General features: G+C 45.6%; 1 protein-coding gene across 1 annotated transcript in view; it reads left to right on the top strand.

The window, feature by feature from the left end:
* Positions 1–13420: 13420 nt before the first annotated feature.
* Positions 13421–18114, top strand: part of CBWD3 (COBW domain containing 3) — a 92806-nt gene continuing 88112 nt past the window's right edge. The window contains exon 1 of the mRNA XM_040357029.1: positions 13421–13551. The gene's annotated coding sequence lies outside the window, so the exon portion shown is untranslated. The remainder of the gene's footprint in view (positions 13552–18114) is intronic.

Raw genomic sequence — 18114 nt, 5'->3', positions numbered from 1 at the left:
CCACCTAAAGGCGCAGCACTCCCACGTTTCACGTTGTACAATCAATCAGTAACATAGGCCCATGTTGTGTTATTATGGGGAACATGGTATTTCCAATATCTCTCATGTTACCATAGGCAGGGCCGTTTGAAGGAATTTGGGGGCCCCAAGCAAAATGAACATCCGCTGACACCCGATCTCGTCCGCCTCCGCAAAAGATCCGATTTTACAGACGGAAGAAAACCCTATTTTTCCTTCCGTCTGCGGATCGAATCAACATGGACATACAGTCCGTGTTCATCCGATCCCCCCCATAGGGTAGAGCGTAGAAAAGACAGGGCGGTCCCTGCACAGTCATCCGCCAGCTCAGCGGGGATCAACGGAGCGATCCCCGCTGAGCATACGGAGGCGGATCATTACTGATCCGCCCCGTGTGAAAGGGGCCTTACTATATACAAATTAATCCAATCCATTAAAAGAGACATCCCCATATAGTCAGCAAAGTGTTGGCCCAACCCCAAAAAGAGACATACAAATCCAGCAAAGAGACAGTCCAATCCAGAAAAAAAAAACTTCAATCAGGCAAACAGACATCCCAACTAGGGTTGCCACCTCATCCCTTTAAAACCAAACACATATGAATTACATATGGGGCTAATTTAATGCAGATAAGGCACTAAGTGAATTGAATTACCACCTTAATCAGCCACAAAACCTGTGTAGTTATTATGTGTTTGGTTTTAAAGGAATGAGGTGGCAACCCTAATCCCAACCCAGCATAGAGACATCTCAATCCAGCAGAGACATCCCAATCCAGCATAGAGATATTTCCATACATTCAGCAAAGAGACATCCCAATCCAGCAGAGACATATTTCCATACATTCAGCAAAGAGACATCCCAATCCAGCAGAGACATATTTCCATACATTCAGCAAAGAGACATCCCAATCCAGCAGAGACATCCCAATCCAGCATAGAGATATTTCCATACATTCAGCAAAGAGACATCCCAATCCAGCAGAGACATCCCAATCCAGCATAGAGATATTTCCATACATTCAGCAAAGAGACATCCCAATCCAGCAAAGAGAGAACCCCATATAGTCAACAAAGAGACATCCCCATATATTTAGAAATGAAACATCCCCATCCAGCAAAGAGACATTCTCATATATTCAGAAATGAGACATCCCCATATATTCAGCAATAAGACATCCCAATCCAGCAAAGAGAGAACGCCATATAGTCAACAAAGAGACATCCCCATATATTCAGAAATGAAACATCTCCATCCAGCAAAGAGACATTCTCATATATTCAGAAATGAGACATCCCCATTTAGCGAAGAGACATCCTCATATATTCAGCAAAGGGACATACAAATCCAGCTAAGAGATGGCCTAATCCAACAGAGATATCACCATGTTGCAAAGAGACAGCCCAATCCAACAAAGAGACAGCCCAATCCAACAAAGAGACAGCCACAGCACAGGCCCACATCCAGAAACAATGTTAATCAATTTACCATTGTGATGTCTTACAACTTGTCTCCAGACCAGTCCACAATGTGTACTGGGTAGTCCTGCAGGCTACACCCAGTTCAGTTCGTCAACACGGCTGAAGTGCAACTGGCATGGTGCCCAAACCAGCATCCTGTCTGCAGGGAGAGGCAAAGTGCAGATGATATCACTCCACCTTCCCCCTGCAGCTGGACCTAAGTGAGATGCATGGGCTCACTTGGTGGCTGCCCTGCTTTAGCAATTGGTAGTTACTACAGCAGCTTGTTGGTTGGGGCCTGGGTGCTTGGGCCCCTTGGGACACCTGGGCCCCCCTACATGTGTATGGGCTGTCCCCCCCCCCCCCTCCGATGGCTGCCTTGCCCCCAACTAAAATCTAGTGGAATCAAATGCCTTGAAAAGTCACCTAATTAGTAAATAGAGTCCAGTCCACCTTTGTGTAATTGAATCTCAGTATAAAAACAGCTGTTGTGTGAAGTCCTCGGAGGTTTGTTAGAGAACCTTAGCGAACAAACAGCATCAAGAAGACCAAGGAACACCCCAGACAGGTCAGGGATAAAGTTGTGGAGAAGTTTAACCACTTTAGCCCCAGAAAGTTTTACCCCCGTAAAGAGAACCTGCAGTCTGTTCACATAATTTGTAATAAAAACATATTTGCGATTCTGAAGCTTCCCTCCAACCATATTGCATTTGCATATTATTTTATATATACTGTGATTCTGTACTTGCCAAATATGCTGCAGGAATCTCCCTCCACTGAGTCTGGCTGCATCCATTTTAACTGTGGGCAGCTGAAGCTGCTGCCTGTTGACTTCCTGGATTTACACAGAGGCACACCTCCAGCTCTGCAGACCTGCAGCTTTCATTGGCCCTCTTATGACTCATCCCCCCTCCCTTCCTGGCAAACTCTCACGAGAGCTGTGCATGATGTCTTAAGCCTAGGCTTATTCCGGACAAGAAACAGGAAGTGGGCTGTATAAGGTATTTACTGGCAGAAAAAAGTGTTTTACTATCCAAAGGTAAAACAACAAGGACAGAAGATTTAATAGATGGAAAGTAAAAAGAAATTACAGAAAGTCCGCTTTAATAACCAGGCCATTTTTTTTGCGATCCGGTACTGCAAAGCTTTAACTGACAATTGCGCGGTCATGCGACGTTGTACCCAATCAAAATGTATGTACTTTTTTTCTCACAAATAGAGCTTTCTTTTAGTGGTACTTGATCACCTCTGCAGTTTTTATTTTTTGCGCTAGAAACAAAAATGTTTTACTTCCTGCAATAATACATATCCAAACAAAATATGTAAAAAAAAAAAAAAGGTTTTAAATAATTTATTTATCAGTTTAGGCCAGGGGTGTCCAAACTTTTTTTAAACAGGTTTCATACAGTGAACATCTATGAGGGCCGACCATTTTGCCTGACATTCTTTGTGTGAAAAATTCTCAGGAATTCTCACTCTCAGGAAACGGAGAGCGGTATAAACAGTAACATTTGGTTGATTTTGAAATATAGACTCTATGATGAAAGAGATCAGGAAGTTTGATCTAATTTACTTATTTCTTTTAGGCAGTTATATAGCGCCATTAATTTGAACAGCGCTTTACATATATATTGTACATTCACATCAGTCCCTGTCCTCAAGGAGCTTATAAACCAAGGTCCCTTACTTCCATTCAGACATAGCCATACTAGAGCCATTCTACCTACCAGCATGTCTTTGGAGAGTGGGAGGAAACCAGAGTACCCAGAGGAAACCCACACAGGTACAGGGAGAACATGCAGACTCCAGGTAGGTAGTTCCACGGTTGGGATCTGAACCAACAACCCTAGTGCTACTAGGTGGAAGTGCTAACCACGTCATGATGCTCATAGTGCAGCATCACATCCCCTGCAGCAGCTGAAAGCCAGCTTCTCCTCCTCTCCCTCCCACTGGCTTGCAGTTGCTGCAGGAGGATCGGTTCCACCCCCAAACACACCGATTACCCTCTCTGTCTACATCATCTTCCCCCTGCTGCCTGGGCCCCACTGTTGAGCTTCCCCCCTGCTGCCTGGGCCCCCCTGCCCTCCCTTCCCCGGCAGTACTGCCAGCTTTCCCTCCTCTGCCTCCTGCGAGCTGCACACAGAACGCACTGCATACATTGGACCTTCAGAATGGAGGGCTGGGGGGAGCCAGTAAATATATCATATTTACTGTCCAATCCTTCCATTAATGTACACAGTGAGTGATCAGTACCGATCACTCAATGTGTTTATTTATAACTGAAGCATACTAAACTGTGGTTACTAGAAAACATTTTTTTTATTTAAGAAAAACAACAAAATTGTAAAAAACATTTTTTAAAAGTTAGGGATCATTCACATGGGTTCTCGTACTTTGTGAATGAGTGATTTGTTTGTGTGGCTGGAGCTGTGCGCAGGCAATAGGTACACAGGTTGCCCTGAATGCACCCTGTCTGTGTTTGGGGCCATACACCTGTACCCACACGTCTGTCAAATAAGGACCTGTGGCTGTGTTTGCACAGCAGCTGCATCCCCGTTGCCTGCACACAGCTCCAGCCACATAAACAAATCACTCATTCACATACCTCCCAACTTTCTGAGATGGGAATGAGGGACACCTATCAGCAAAAGTATGCAGTCATAGGACACACCCCTTGCCACACCCCCTTAAAGGAGAATTGTACAAAAAAAATAAGATTGGTTAAACCCACAAGTGCTTTTTTTACCACTACTATTTCTTTATATTGGCTTTTGGAATTTACAAATGCAGCAATTTAGAAATCAGATGAAAGGTTTAGCGCTGGGAAACACTTTTTGATAGCTAAAAAGTGCATTTTATATACATCTATATAGATCAGACCAAAATGAGGGACAAATGAGGAGAATGAGGGACACAGGGACATTGTTCGAAATCAGGGACAGTCCCTCCAAATCAGGGACAGTTGGGAGGTATGCATTCATAATGTACAGGCCACAGCGCCCAAATGAATGAGCCCCAAGACCTCATTCACACAAGCTTTATTAACTCTTTGTATCTTAGATTTAGCAGGAATTTTGGAAGTTACCTCGTATTTGCATTCACTGATATTGATTTTAATGTATTTTTTTTTTTTCACAAGAACATTTTTAATGTATTTTTTGTGAAAATATCAACTAGATATTTTTGGGGTGGGGAGCTGTCAGGTTGGCTGTCTGGGCCCTTGTGATTTCTAACAGAGCAACCCTGCCTAGAACCACAGAAACCCAAGGGGCCCCTCTTAAGCAAGTAGTGTTTGTTTCTTGATGTAACCCTAGGGCCATAGTAGAGGGAGTAGGAGCAGTGGAACTGGGGTCACGGACCCTTTACTGCCTAATACTTTGTACAGTACAGTCACACATGTGCACATGAGTCATTTACCCTGGCACCAGGGCATTCCAAGAGTGTGCACTGAGCTGAACATGTACAGCTCAGTGTACATTCTAAAGACATTTGCAAGCAGGAAGGTCAGAAGGTTCTATTGCAGAGACATAGGCCCAGATTCAGAAAGATCAGCGTATCTTTCTGCGGGCGTAACGTATCTCAGATACGTTACGCCGCCGTAAATTAGGGGCGCAAGTTCCGTATTCAGAAAGAACTTGCGCCCTAAGTTACGGCGGCGTAACGTATGTGGTCCGGCGTAAGCCCACGTAATTCAAATGGGGATGATGTGGGCGTGTTTTATTCAAATTTAGTGTGACCCCACGTATTTGACGTTTTTTACGAACGGCACATGCGCCGTTCGTAAAAGAATCCCAGTGCGCATGCTCGAAATTCCGCCGCAAATCGTCAATGCTTTCGACGTGAACGTAACTAACGTACAGCCCTATTTGCGAACGACTTACGCAAACGACATAAATTTTTCTAAATTCGTCGCGGGAACGACGTCCATACTTAACATTGCGTATGCCTCATAGACCCAGGGGTAACTTTACGCCGGAAAAAGCCTAACGTAAACGACGTAAAAAATTGCGCCGGGCGGACGGACGTTTCTGAATCGGCGTAACTACCTAATTTGCATATTCCTCACGGAAATATACAGAAGCGCCACCTAGCGGCCAGCGTAAATATGCAGCCTAAGATACGACGGTGTAAGGCCCCGTTCACACAAGAGGATCTATCCGCTGGAATTGATCTGCGGATCAGTTCCAGCGGATAGATCCGCTGATGTGTACAACCCAGCGGATCTGTTTCCGCGGATTCTTTTCCCCTGGGATGGATTTCAAGCGGATAAAAATTTGAAGACATGCTTTCAAATCTATCCGCTTGAATCCATCCCAACGGATTGATCCGCTGGTCTGTACAGACTCACCGGATCAATCCGTCCGAATGGATCCCCTGCATGCGTCGTAATGATTCGACGCATGCGTGGAATTCCTTATATGACCGCGTCGCGCACGTCGCCGCGTCATCATCGCGGCGACGGCGCGACACGTCATCGCGATGGGATTTCGGCGCGGATTTCAATCCTATGGTGAGTACACTCCATCGGATCCAAATCAGCGGAAATCCTCAAGAGGATTTATCCGCGGAAACGGTCCGTTGGACCGTATCCGCGGATAAATCCTCTCGTGTGTACTAGGCCTAAGACACCTACGCCGGTCGGATCTTAGGGAAATCTATGCGTAACTGATTCTACGAATCAGTCGCATAGATACGACCCCGCAACTCAGAGTTACGACGGCGTATCCGGAGATACGCCGTCGTAACTCCGTTGTGAATCCGGGCCATAGTATTTGATTGGTTGTTATAGGGAGCCATATTTTTTTCCTTTGCACTACTTTAATTTTATAAAGCAGCTCTGCAGTGGGACAGAAAAAAGATTGGCGCAAGACACCAAACTGCCACCTAAGCTCCTTCCAGTACATTGCTAGGTGGTTTTGGAACTACTTTTACTCTGCTGTGCTGTGTTAACCACATGGGTTTTTATCTTTGCCTTCCTGTCTTCCTGTGTGTGTAGCTTTCATTCATCAAGAAAATAAAGAAATACTCAGCTGCAGAAAAAGACCTCCAAAAATACGTTTTGGTCTTGGCAGGGAGACTCTAGAATGTTGGTGGGAATTATAACTGGGTCTCTGTACTTTCTACAAGATCTAAATATATTTATAAAGACAAGTAAATATTATACTGGAGTCTGCTCTAAAAATAGTGCTTTATTCAAACGTGTGACATTTCTGGAAATTCTCTATTTGCAGGTATAAACTGTTGGGTAACATTTACACAAAAATGTAAAGATTTACCTATAAACTATACAAATAAAAAAGAAAAATACTGTACAATTTAATTTAAATGGCTTATTTTGTAAAACAAAATCTACTCAGCACGTCGCCCCTCCGGTGCTTCTACAGGCTCGCCTGTGCGATTGGTGAGCCGGAGAAGGAATCCGCTGGCGCCGGAAGTTCACCATAGACAATACCGCAGGCCAGATGGTCCCTGGCAGTCTCTATGACCCTGTTGGTGGCAGGGCGCAACATTATGGTGTCACGCCCAGCCTCTGCAGTTGTAAACACTGCCGTTGTCTCTGCTGGGAAGCCAAGATCGCTAGTACCAGATAGCTCTGTAAAGAGGACCTGTCATGCCCTATTCCTATTACAAGGGATGTTTACATTTGTTGTAATAAGAATAAAAGTGATACAAAAAAAAAAAGGAAAGTGTCAAAATAAATAAAAGTAAAATAAACAATATTTTTTTTAAAAGCTCCCCCATCCCTGCATGCTCGCTCACAGAAGCAAACGCATATATAAGTTGCGCCCACATATGTAAACAGCGTTCAAACCACACACGTGATGTATCGCTACGAGCGAGAGCAATCATTTTAGCACTAGACCTCCTCTGTAACGCTAAACAGGTAACCTGTAAACATTTTTAAAGCGTCGCCTATGAGGATTTTTATGTACCGAGGTGCCCACACAATTTTAAAGCATGACATGTTAGGTATCTATGTTCTCAGCGTAACATCATATTTCACATTATGCAAATAATCGGACTAACTTTAGTGTTTTCTAGCAATTTCCTAGTCATTTTCTAGCGAAAAAATTATGATTTTTACATGTAGGAGAGAAGTGTCATCTAATATGGTATTATACTACTTCCCTTTTACATAGGGCTGATATTTCTGTCCTAAAAGCGGTACAAGTAGGATCCCTAATAAGTCCTGCCAGGTGAGAAGAGGATACCCTGGGACCAGGAAGCTCACATTCAATGGGAATGTAGGCTTCCTGTTTCTCCATGGTGGACCAGTATACATATTTTTTGATCAGTTTAAACAGTTTAGTATAGAGCTGAGCAAAAGAAATGTTTGGTGGAATGAATAATGTGGTCTGCTATTAAAAAATAAACAGGTTTTGCATTATCTGCTCATCCTTATTCAGTATCAACTCATTCTTAACCACTTCAGCCCCTGACCATTTGGCTGCTCAAAGACCAGAGCACTTTTTGCGATTCGGCACTGCGTCGCTTTAACTGACAATTGCGCAGTGGTGCGACTTGGCTCACAAACAAAATTGATGTCCTTTTTTACCCCACAAATAGAGCTTTCTTTTGGTGGTATTTGATCACCTCTGCGGTCTTTATTTTTTGGGCTATAAACAAAAAAATGAACGACAATTTTGAAAAAATACAATATGTTTTACTTTTTGCTATAATAAATATCCCCAAAAAATATCTAAAAACTTTTTTTTTTCCTGAGTTTAGACTGATTCGTATTCTTCTACATATTTTTGGTAAAGAAAATTGCAATAAGCGTTTATTGATCGGTTTGCACAAAAGTTATAGCTTCTACAAAATAGGGGATAGTTTTATGGCATTTTTATTAATGTTTTTATATTTACTAGTAATGACGGCGATCATCGATTTTTATCGTGACTGCAACATTATTGCAGATACATCGCACACTTTTGGTGCTATTTTGGGAACATTCACACTTATACAGCGATCAGTGAAAATAAAAATGCACTGATTACTGTGTAAATGTGACTGGTAGTGAAGAGGTTAACCAGTAGGGGGTGCTGAAGGGGTTAAATGTGTCCTAGGGATGTGTTCTAACTGTAGGGGGATGGGCTACGTGTGACATGACACTCATCACCACTTCCGATCACAGGGAGCTGTGATCAGTGTTCTGTCACTAGGCAGAACGGGGAAATGCTTGTTTACATCAGCATTTCCCCGTTCTTCCTCTCCATGAGACAATTGCGGGACTCCTGGCGGACATCGAGTCCGCAGGACCCGCGGTCACACTCATGGAGCTTGCCACCGCACCCACAATGGCATATGCCCTTGCCTGGTCGGAAAGTGGTTAAATTCCCCTGCTATGAGAGAAACATTGGGCAGCCATTGCTGATTTCTAAGTCTGAAACTTCTAGTTGTCTGGCTGGCATGTTGACTTGTTACCATTCAGTCACCCAACATATGTAAGCCATAGGTTCAGTATGACAGTCAGGCAGTTAGGATTTTCAGTTCAACAATAGCATTCTCCATGACTGAAGAACAAGAACTGAGCTATCAGCTGTGTTTGATCACTCAGTTCTCAAGTTTAGAGCATTTATAGGGGACAGATACAGCATGGATCAATGCTTCATCCACCTGTATGTGAGTATGAATGTTTGTTTTGTTTTTTCTCTCTTAACCTCTTCCCGCCCGCACGGCGGGTTTTTACGGCCACAATGTGGCTCTGAATTGCCGGTGTATTGTGACAGTTTGCTGCCTATCCTAGAATGCTCCGGAAGTCACGTGGCGGCCAACTGCGCATGCGCGATGTGTTCCAAACGCAAATGCGATGCGTTCCAATGGATTCACGGCAGTGCACACCAGTGAAACCTCGGTCGGCATCCAGGCTCTTTCCTTAACATCCCCGTGGATTGGAGGATGTTAAAAAAAGAGCCAGGAGGCCGAGCGAGCGGAGCGAGCCCTCCGAGCGAAGCGAGGACGTGAGGCTGACTGGCCACTTTCCTCTAAATCCACGTCGCCTTCAATGCCGGGTTCGCTGGTGTGTACTGTCGAAAATCCATCGGAACGCATCGCACTTCCGTTTGGAACGCATCGCGCATGCGCAGCTGGCCGCCACGTGACTTCCGCAGCATTCTAGGATAGGCAGCAAACTGTGACACTACACCGGGAGGCCTCCAGGCCACTGGGGGGCGCGCGCACGCCCGCCGCGTCAGTCAGGTGCTGATGCACGAAATGTCCGCCAGGCACCCGCAAACGGCGGTCACGGAGACAGGGGCCCAGATTCAGAAAGAGTTTACGTCGGTGTATCTCCGGATACGCCGTCGTAACTCTGAGTGTGTGGTCGTATCTATGCGCCTGATTCATATAATCAGTTGCGCATAGATTTCCCTAAGATCCGACCGGCGTAAGTGTCTTACACCATCGTATCTTAGGCTGCATATTCACGCTGGCCGCTAGGTGGCGCTTACGTATATTTACGCGAGGAATATGCTAATTAGGTAGATACGGCGATTCAGAAACGTACGCCTGCCGGCGCATTTTTTTACGTCGTTTACCTTAGGCTTTTTCTGGCGTAAAGTTACCCCTGCTATATGAGGGGTATCCTATGCTAAGTATGGACGTCGTTCCCGCGTCAAATTTTGAAATTTTTACGTCGTTTGCGTAAGTCGTTTGCGAATAGGGCTGGACAAAATTTACGTTCACGTCGAAAGCAATGACCATTTGCGGCGGAATTTCGAGCATGTGCACTGGGATTCTTTCACGAACGGCGCATGGTAAAATACGCGGGTCACAGCAAATTTAAATAAAACACGCCCACATTATCCCCATTTAAATTAGGCGGGCTTACACCGGCCCACATACGTTATGCCGCCGTAACTTAGGGCGCAAGTTCTTTCTGAATACGGAACTTGCGCCCTAATTTACTTTGGCGTAACGTATCTGAGATACGTTACGCCGCCAGAAAGATCCGCTCATCTTTCTGAATCCGGGCCAGAGACATTGAGCTCTGTGTGTAAACACAGAGCTCCATGTCCTGTCAGGGAGAGGAGACTGATTGTGTGTCCCTTGTATATAGGGACAGCCATTGGTCACCTCCCCCAGTAACCCCCCTCCCCCCACAGTAAGAATCACTAATTAGGGAATACATTAACCCCTTCCTCGCCCCCTAGTGTTAACCCCTTTCCTGCCAGTCACATTTATACAGTAATCAGTGCATATTTATATCATTGTTCGCTGTATAAATGTGAATGGTCCCAAAAATGTGTCAAAAGTGGCCGATGTGTCCGCCGCAATATCGCAGTCCTGACAAAAATCGCAGATCGCCGCCATTACTAGTAAAAAAAAATAATAATAATAAAAAGAAGTCATAATTCTATCCCCTATTTTGTAGACGCTATAACGTTTGCGCAAACCAATCACTATACGCTTATTGCGATTTTTATTTTTACAAAAAATATGTAGAAGAATACGTATCGGACTAAACTGAGGAAAAAGAAAAAAAATGTATTGGATATTTATTATAGCAAAAAGTAAAACATTTTTTTTTTTTTTCAAAATTGTCGCTCTATTTTTGTTTATAGCGCCTAAAATAAAAACTGCAGAGATGATCAAATACCACCAAAAGAAAGCTCTATTTGTGGGGAAAAAAAAGGACGTCAAGTTTGTTTGGGAGCCACGTCGCACGACCACGCAATTGTCATTCAAAGTGTGACAGTGCTGAAAGCTGAAATTTCACCTGGGCAGGAAGGGGGTATATGTGCCCAGTAAGCAAGTGGTTAAGCAGTCGGTGTGGTATCTAATTAACAAATCTCTACATTTAATACAATAACAAAAATACAGTTTCTTACAAAAGAGAGTACACCCCTCACATTCTTGTAAATATTTTATTATATCTTTTGTGACAACACTGAAGAAATGACACTTTGCTACAATGTAAAGTAATGAGTGTACAGCTTGTATAACAGTGTACATTTTCTGTCCCCTCAAAATAACACAACACACAGCCATTAACCACTTGCCGTCGCTGCACCGTCGAAATACGTCCACAAGGTGGCTCTCCTAGGCGAGATCACGTTATATGACGTCCTGCCTATTAGCCGCCACTAGGGGCGCACGCGCGCCGCCGGAGGCGCGCGCCCCCCGCCTCCCGTGCGTGTGCCCGGCGGGCGCGATCGCCGCCGGGCACACGCGATCGCTCGGTACAGAGCGGGGACCGGGAGCTGTGTGTGTAAACAGCTCCCGGTCCTGTCAGCAGGGGAAATGCTGATTTTCTGTTCATACAATGTATTCACAGAAGATCAGTGTTTCCCCTAGTGAGGCCACCCCCCCCCCCACAGTAAGAACACACCCAGGCATACTTAACCCCTTCCCCGCCCCCTAGTGTTAACCCCTTCACTGCCAGTGGCATTTTTATAGTAATCTAATGCATTTTTATAGCACTGATCGCTATAAAAATGCCAATGGTCCCAAAAATGTGTCAAAAATGTCCGAAGTGTCCGCCATAATGTCGCAATACCGAAAAAAAAATCGCTGATCGCCGCCATTACTAGTAAAAAAAAATATTAATAAAAATGCCATAAAAATACCCCCTATTTTGTAAACGCTATAACTTTTGCGCAAACCAATCACTAAACGCTTATTGCGATTTTTTTTTACAAAAAATATGTATAAGAATACGTATCGGCCTAAACTGAGGAAAAAAAATGTTTTTTTATATATTTTTGGGGGATATTTATTACAGCAAAAAGTAAAAAATATTCATTTTTTTCAAAATTGTCGTTCTATTTTTGTTTATAGCGCAAAAAATAAAAACCGCAGAGGTGATCAAATACCACCAAAAGAAAGCTCTATTTGTGGGAAAAAAAGGACGCCAATTTTGTTTGGGAGCCACGTCGCACGACCGCGCAATTGTCTGTTAAAGCGACGCAGTCCCGAATCGCAAAAAGTACTCTGGTCTTTGGGCAGCAATATGGTCCGGGGGGTAAGTGGTTAATGTCTAAACCGCTGGCAACAAAAGTGGCAGCTATTTGATGAGTAATTGAGAAAATAAGTTGATTGAAATAATAGAATAATGTCATTTATGAAGAGAATAGAATGAACCTATGAAGAAATATAAAGTTAATGTGTTGTAGAATAGCCGGGGGAATAAATTAGGCTAAACCAGGGCCAAGTTACTTCTCTTGGCATGGCTTTATCTGGTGCGAAAGGTCAAAAATCCCAACCATTCAAAGTAGAGCATATGTTTTTTAAATACTCAGACCAGCCCGTCTTGCACCAACCAGTCACCTGATGCTCGGTTTGAGCAAGTCGTCTTCACCACATCTAGATGCCTAAATGCATTGAGTTGCTGCCATGTGATTGGCCGATTAGCAATTTGTTTTACCAAGCAATTGAGCAGGTGTACCTAATAAATTGGCAGGTGAGTGTATGTGGTTATTGAATTATTACCAAGAGACTAAAGTGCTGTCAATTTTATTCATGGGCTATGCAATAACCTTTTGTACCACACCACCCCCTCCCTTTAGAATGTAAGCTCTGTGAGCAGGGCCCTTCTGTATTGAACTGTACTGTAATTTTGCCCCCCCCCCCCCCTTCTACACTGTAAAGCGCTGTGTAAACTGTTGGTGCTATATAAATTGTGTATAATAATAACACAAATACGCAAGAATATAAACATATTTAAATCACACAAAAACGACTTTTAGGTAATAACTGCAACAACAAAAAAAAAATGAAAATAAGTGCTCATTATTATAATCCCCTACAGTAACTGCACAGTGAGAGAACACAACTTTTCCCATAACACTACAACGCTTACTCTATGTTTACTGAGTTATTATGGAGTATTGCTTATTGCATGCACTGAGCTTCTTTCATGAAGTGACTGCAGACGGGAAACATTTCAGACTTTGCTCCTTAGTTAACCACAACACTCACTGTGTGCTTTCTGCGTGGAGCACTGTGAGCAAAGCACGTGTTGAAGGAGGAAGCTTTTAGCAGCTGCACAGGAAGAAGCACAGTGTGTTTACAGCACATGATGTGCAGTGTGATGTGTGAGCGGTGCAGGCAGGAGTGATCCCTCCAGGGTGATGTATGTAGTGTTGTTTTGGGGGAAGGGTGTGCTATTGCAGCAGAGGAAATCCAGCCTTAGATATAATCAAGTCTTCAACTTGCTGCATGTAAAGGGAACCTATCGACATCCTGTAGCTTTGCATGATGGGACTTGTAGTTCTGAGCTTTTTAAGGCAGCAGGTTTGCCATAACTGGGTTGCAGAAAGAGTTATTCCTGTAGATGCTTTTTTTTAAATCAATGTGTTAAAATTCTAATTACTATTGATGTGTTGTTAGAATTTTATGTTGCAGAGAAAAGGAAAGTATACTGATTACAATTGTCTGCCTAGTCCAGCTTTTCTCATTCACTGTTCCCCCAGAGGTTGCTCTGGGTTCCTTGAACAGTGACAGATTGCTCTTCCACCTGCACCCACCACCAGGGATGAGCTTAATGTGAATCACAAGACTAAAACTGCTTGAGCAATCCTGCCAGGGAGCTGTCACTCCGTGTCGCTAATTATAAGCGTCAGAGGCATCCCCTGCCTCACAGCACATGTACAGGGGTGGACTGACAACTCATGGGGCCCCCGGGTAATAGAAGATGATGGGCCCCCGGGCTTATAGGTGTCCACCACGCCAGGAGGCAGTGCAGAGGCAGGGCAGCTAAAATCTCAGGCATTTCACATCAAAAGCATGTCGGTTTCGGACATATCAGGGACAGATGTAAAAAAACACAGATTTTTACATACTGTCCCTGGTTTTATTGAGCCTGGCAACCCTGATGGGGCCCCCTAGTGGCATGGGGCCCTCGGGCAGTGCCCAAAAGTCCCAATGGTCAGTCCGCCCCTGCACATGTATATACAGTAAAGTGCTTGTATAGATGTGGCTGCGGGCCTCAGAATGCTTATGATTGGCTGTACGCAGTGACCGCTTCCTGGTGGGATAGCTCAGGCTGGTTCAGACTAGGGTTGCCACCTCATCCCTTTAAAACAGAACACATATGAATTACACAGGTTCTGAGGCTAATTTAATGCAGGTAAGGCACCAAATGAGTCTAATTACCATCTTAATTACCCACAGAACCTGTGTAATTAATATGTGTTCTGTTTTAAAGGGATGAGGTGGCAAACCTAGTTCAGACCCACCAACAATATTGGGGACAGCAGTTTTCACTGACATCCAGTGATAAAAGTCACCTCTGCAATGACCACCAATGGAATCGTCTCAAAAGTTGTCTTCTACTGGCTACCAATGTAAAGCAATCTTCCTCTACTGGCCACCAATGTAAAGCGTTCTTCCTCTACTGGCCACCAATGTAAAGCGTTCTTCCTCTACTGGCCACCAATGTAAAGCGTTCTTCCTCTACTGGCCACCAATGTAAAGCGTTCTTTTTCTACTGGCCATCAATGCAGAGGGTTCTTTTTCTACTGGCCGCCAATGCAGAGGGTTCTTTTTCTACTGGCCGCCAATGCAGAGGGTTCTTTTTCTACTGGCCGCCAATGCAGAGGGTTCTTTTTCTACTGGCCGCCAATGCAGAGGGTTCTTTTTCTACTGGCCGCCAATGCAGAGGGTTCTTTTTCTACTGGCCGCCAATGCAGAGGGTTCTTTTTCTACTGGCCGCCAATGCAGAGGGTTCTTTTTCTACTGGCCGCCAATGCAGAGGGTTCTTTTTCTACTGGCCGCCAATGCAGAGCGTTCTTTTTCTACTGGCCGCCAATGCAGAGGGTTCTTTTTCTACTGGCCGCCAATGCAGAGGGTTCTTTTTCTACTGGCCGCCAATGCAGAGGGTTCTTTTTCTACTGGCCGCCAATGCAGAGGGTTCTTTTTCTACTGGCCGCCAATGCAGAGGGTTCTTTTTCTACTGGCCGCCAATGCAGAGGGTTCTTTTTCTACTGGCCGCCAATGCAGAGGGTTCTTTTTCTACTGGCCGCCAATGCAGAGGGTTCTTTTTCTACTGGCCGCCAATGCAGAGGGTTCTTTTTCTACTGGCCGCCAATGCAGAGGGTTCTTTTTCTACTGGCCGCCAATGCAGAGGGTTCTTTTTCTACTGGCCGCCAATGCAGAGGGTTCTTTTTCTACTGGCCGCCAATGCAGAGGGTTCTTTTTCTACTGGCCGCCAATGCAGAGGGTTCTTTTTCTACTGGCCGCCAATGCAGAGGGTTCTTTTTCTACTGGCCGCCAATGCAGAGGGTTCTTTTTCTACTGGCCGCCAATGCAGAGGGTTCTTTTTCTACTGGCCGCCAATGCAGAGGGTTCTTTTTCTACTGGCCGCCAATGCAGAGGGTTCTTTTTCTACTGGCCGCCAATGCAGAGGGTTCTTTTTCTACTGGCCGCCAATGCAGAGGGTTCTTTTTCTACTGGCCGCCAATGCAGAGGGTTCTTTTTCTACTGGCCGCCAATGCAGAGGGTTCTTTTTCTACTGGCCGCCAATGCAGAGGGTTCTTTTTCTACTGGCCGCCAATGCAGAGGGTTCTTTTTCTACTGGCCGCCAATGCAGAGGGTTCTTTTTCTACTGGCCGCCAATGCAGAGGGTTCTTTTTCTACTGGCCGCCAATGCAGAGGGTTCTTTTTCTACTGGCCGCCAATGCAGAGGGTTCTTTTTCTACTGGCCGCCAATGCAGAGGGTTCTTTTTCTACTGGCCGCCAATGCAGAGGGTTCTTTTTCTACTGGCCGCCAATGCAGAGGGTTCTTTTTCTACTGGCCGCCAATGCAGAGGGTTCTTTTTCTACTGGCCGCCAATGCAGAGGGTTCTTTTTCTACTGGCCGCCAATGCAGAGGGTTCTTTTTCTACTGGCCGCCAATGCAGAGGGTTCTTTTTCTACTGGCCGCCAATGCAGAGGGTTCTTTTTCTACTGGCCGCCAATGCAGAGGGTTCTTTTTCTACTGGCCGCCAATGCAGAGGGTTCTTTTTCTACTGGCCGCCAATGCAGAGGGTTCTTTTTCTACTGGCCGCCAATGCAGAGGGTTCTTTTTCTACTGGCCGCCAATGCAGAGGGTTCTTTTTCTACTGGCCGCCAATGCAGAGGGTTCTTTTTCTACTGGCCGCCAATGCAGAGGGTTCTTTTTCTACTGGCCGCCAATGCAGAGGGTTCTTTTTCTACTGGCCGCCAATGCAGAGGGTTCTTTTTCTACTGGCCGCCAATGCAGAGCGTTCTTTTTCTACTGGCCGCCAATGCAGAGCGTTCTTTTTCTACTGGCCGCCAATGCAGAGCGTTCTTTTTCTACTGGCCGCCAATGTAGAGCGTTCTTTTCCCGAGGCGTCTTTCAGGACAGCACCTTGAGATATCATGATCCTCCCACTCCATCAGGAAACACCTTCTTTCATCCTTTTAAAAGGAGGCCCCTCCTTGCACTCCTCAGTTTTTGTGTTTCCTCCTCCGGAGGGAGCATCTTCTTGGGAAGGGTCTGATGTCTCAGGTGCTGCCTGAGAAACGGACTCTTTCCTCTTACCTTTTTTTCAGGGACTGTCCGCTCTCCCGTACCACCCGCGCGGCGGTGATGGTAGTCGGGCTCCTCTCTCTCCCGGTGCTCAGTGGAGCCAGCCTTCGGCGATCGTAAGGTGCCTCGTGTTAGCGGGGCGTCGCCATTTTGGCGTAGCCTGGTCGCCGGAGAGGCGCGTCATTTCCGGCGCGCCAGGAGGAGGGGTAGGGCGGACGCTGGAGCCTACTTCCGCTTCCTGGTCCGGCGCAGCGGTGCTATTGGAGTCCGGGAAGCGCCGTGGATGCCACAGAGAAACGCTGATTCCTGCGATGGAGACTGCAGATGCATCAGCGGTGGAGACAGGCACGGGCACCAGCAGGACCTCAGCGGGAAGCAGCAACGTGAGTCTGTTTTTTCCCCAGGGGTGAGGGTTCTCTCCTTTTTGGGATTTCTCTCTCGGTCTCTTCACTTTTTTTCCCTCCAGTGGCATGGGGGCCTGTCAGGGCACGGGTGGACACCGTTTGTTTCCTAAGTGCACCTAGGTGAGGGGGGGGTCATGTTTGTTTATTGAGACCGGGTCTCATGCTGGATCCCCCTATATTTTTTTCTTCTCTCCCTGTTCCTTTTTTTAGGTCAAACCTGAAAAAAAGAGATGCCCTTCTTGTAGGGAGAAAATGGGGGAAAGTTGGAAGGGTGTCTAGGTCCACAGATTTATCCTTTGAGGATATGGGGATCCTGAAGGACCCGATGGATAAGCGAATGGATCTTCTCCTTAAAAAAGCCTGGCAGTCTATTATGGTTAACCTCAAGCCTGCCATGGCTACCACCTGTGTGGCACGCAACTTAGAGTTCTGGTTAGACAAGCTCAAAGCTCATATTGAGGCAGACTCCCCAAAACAGGACATTTTGGATTCTTTTTCTACCATTTCTGCAGCCGTAGCCTATATGGCAGATGCCTCGGCCGAGGCGATCAAAATGTCCGCTAGATCCGCTGCTTTAGCCAACTCAGCCAGAAGGGCTTTATGGCTCAAGACCTGGCCTGGTGACACAGCCTCCAAAAGCAAGCTGTGTGGAATCCCGTTTTCTGGGGATCTTCTCTTTGGCCCTGAACTGGATAGTATCCTGGACAGGACGGCCGACAAGAAGGCCTTCCCGGTCAAAAATAAGAACCCCCCCTCCCAA

This window comes from Rana temporaria, chromosome 1, assembly GCF_905171775.1.
Source record: "Rana temporaria chromosome 1, aRanTem1.1, whole genome shotgun sequence".
Classification (NCBI taxonomy): Eukaryota; Metazoa; Chordata; class Amphibia; order Anura; family Ranidae; genus Rana; species Rana temporaria.
Note: the sequence above shows the minus strand (reverse complement) of the source record. Positions and strands in the feature narration are given on the sequence as shown.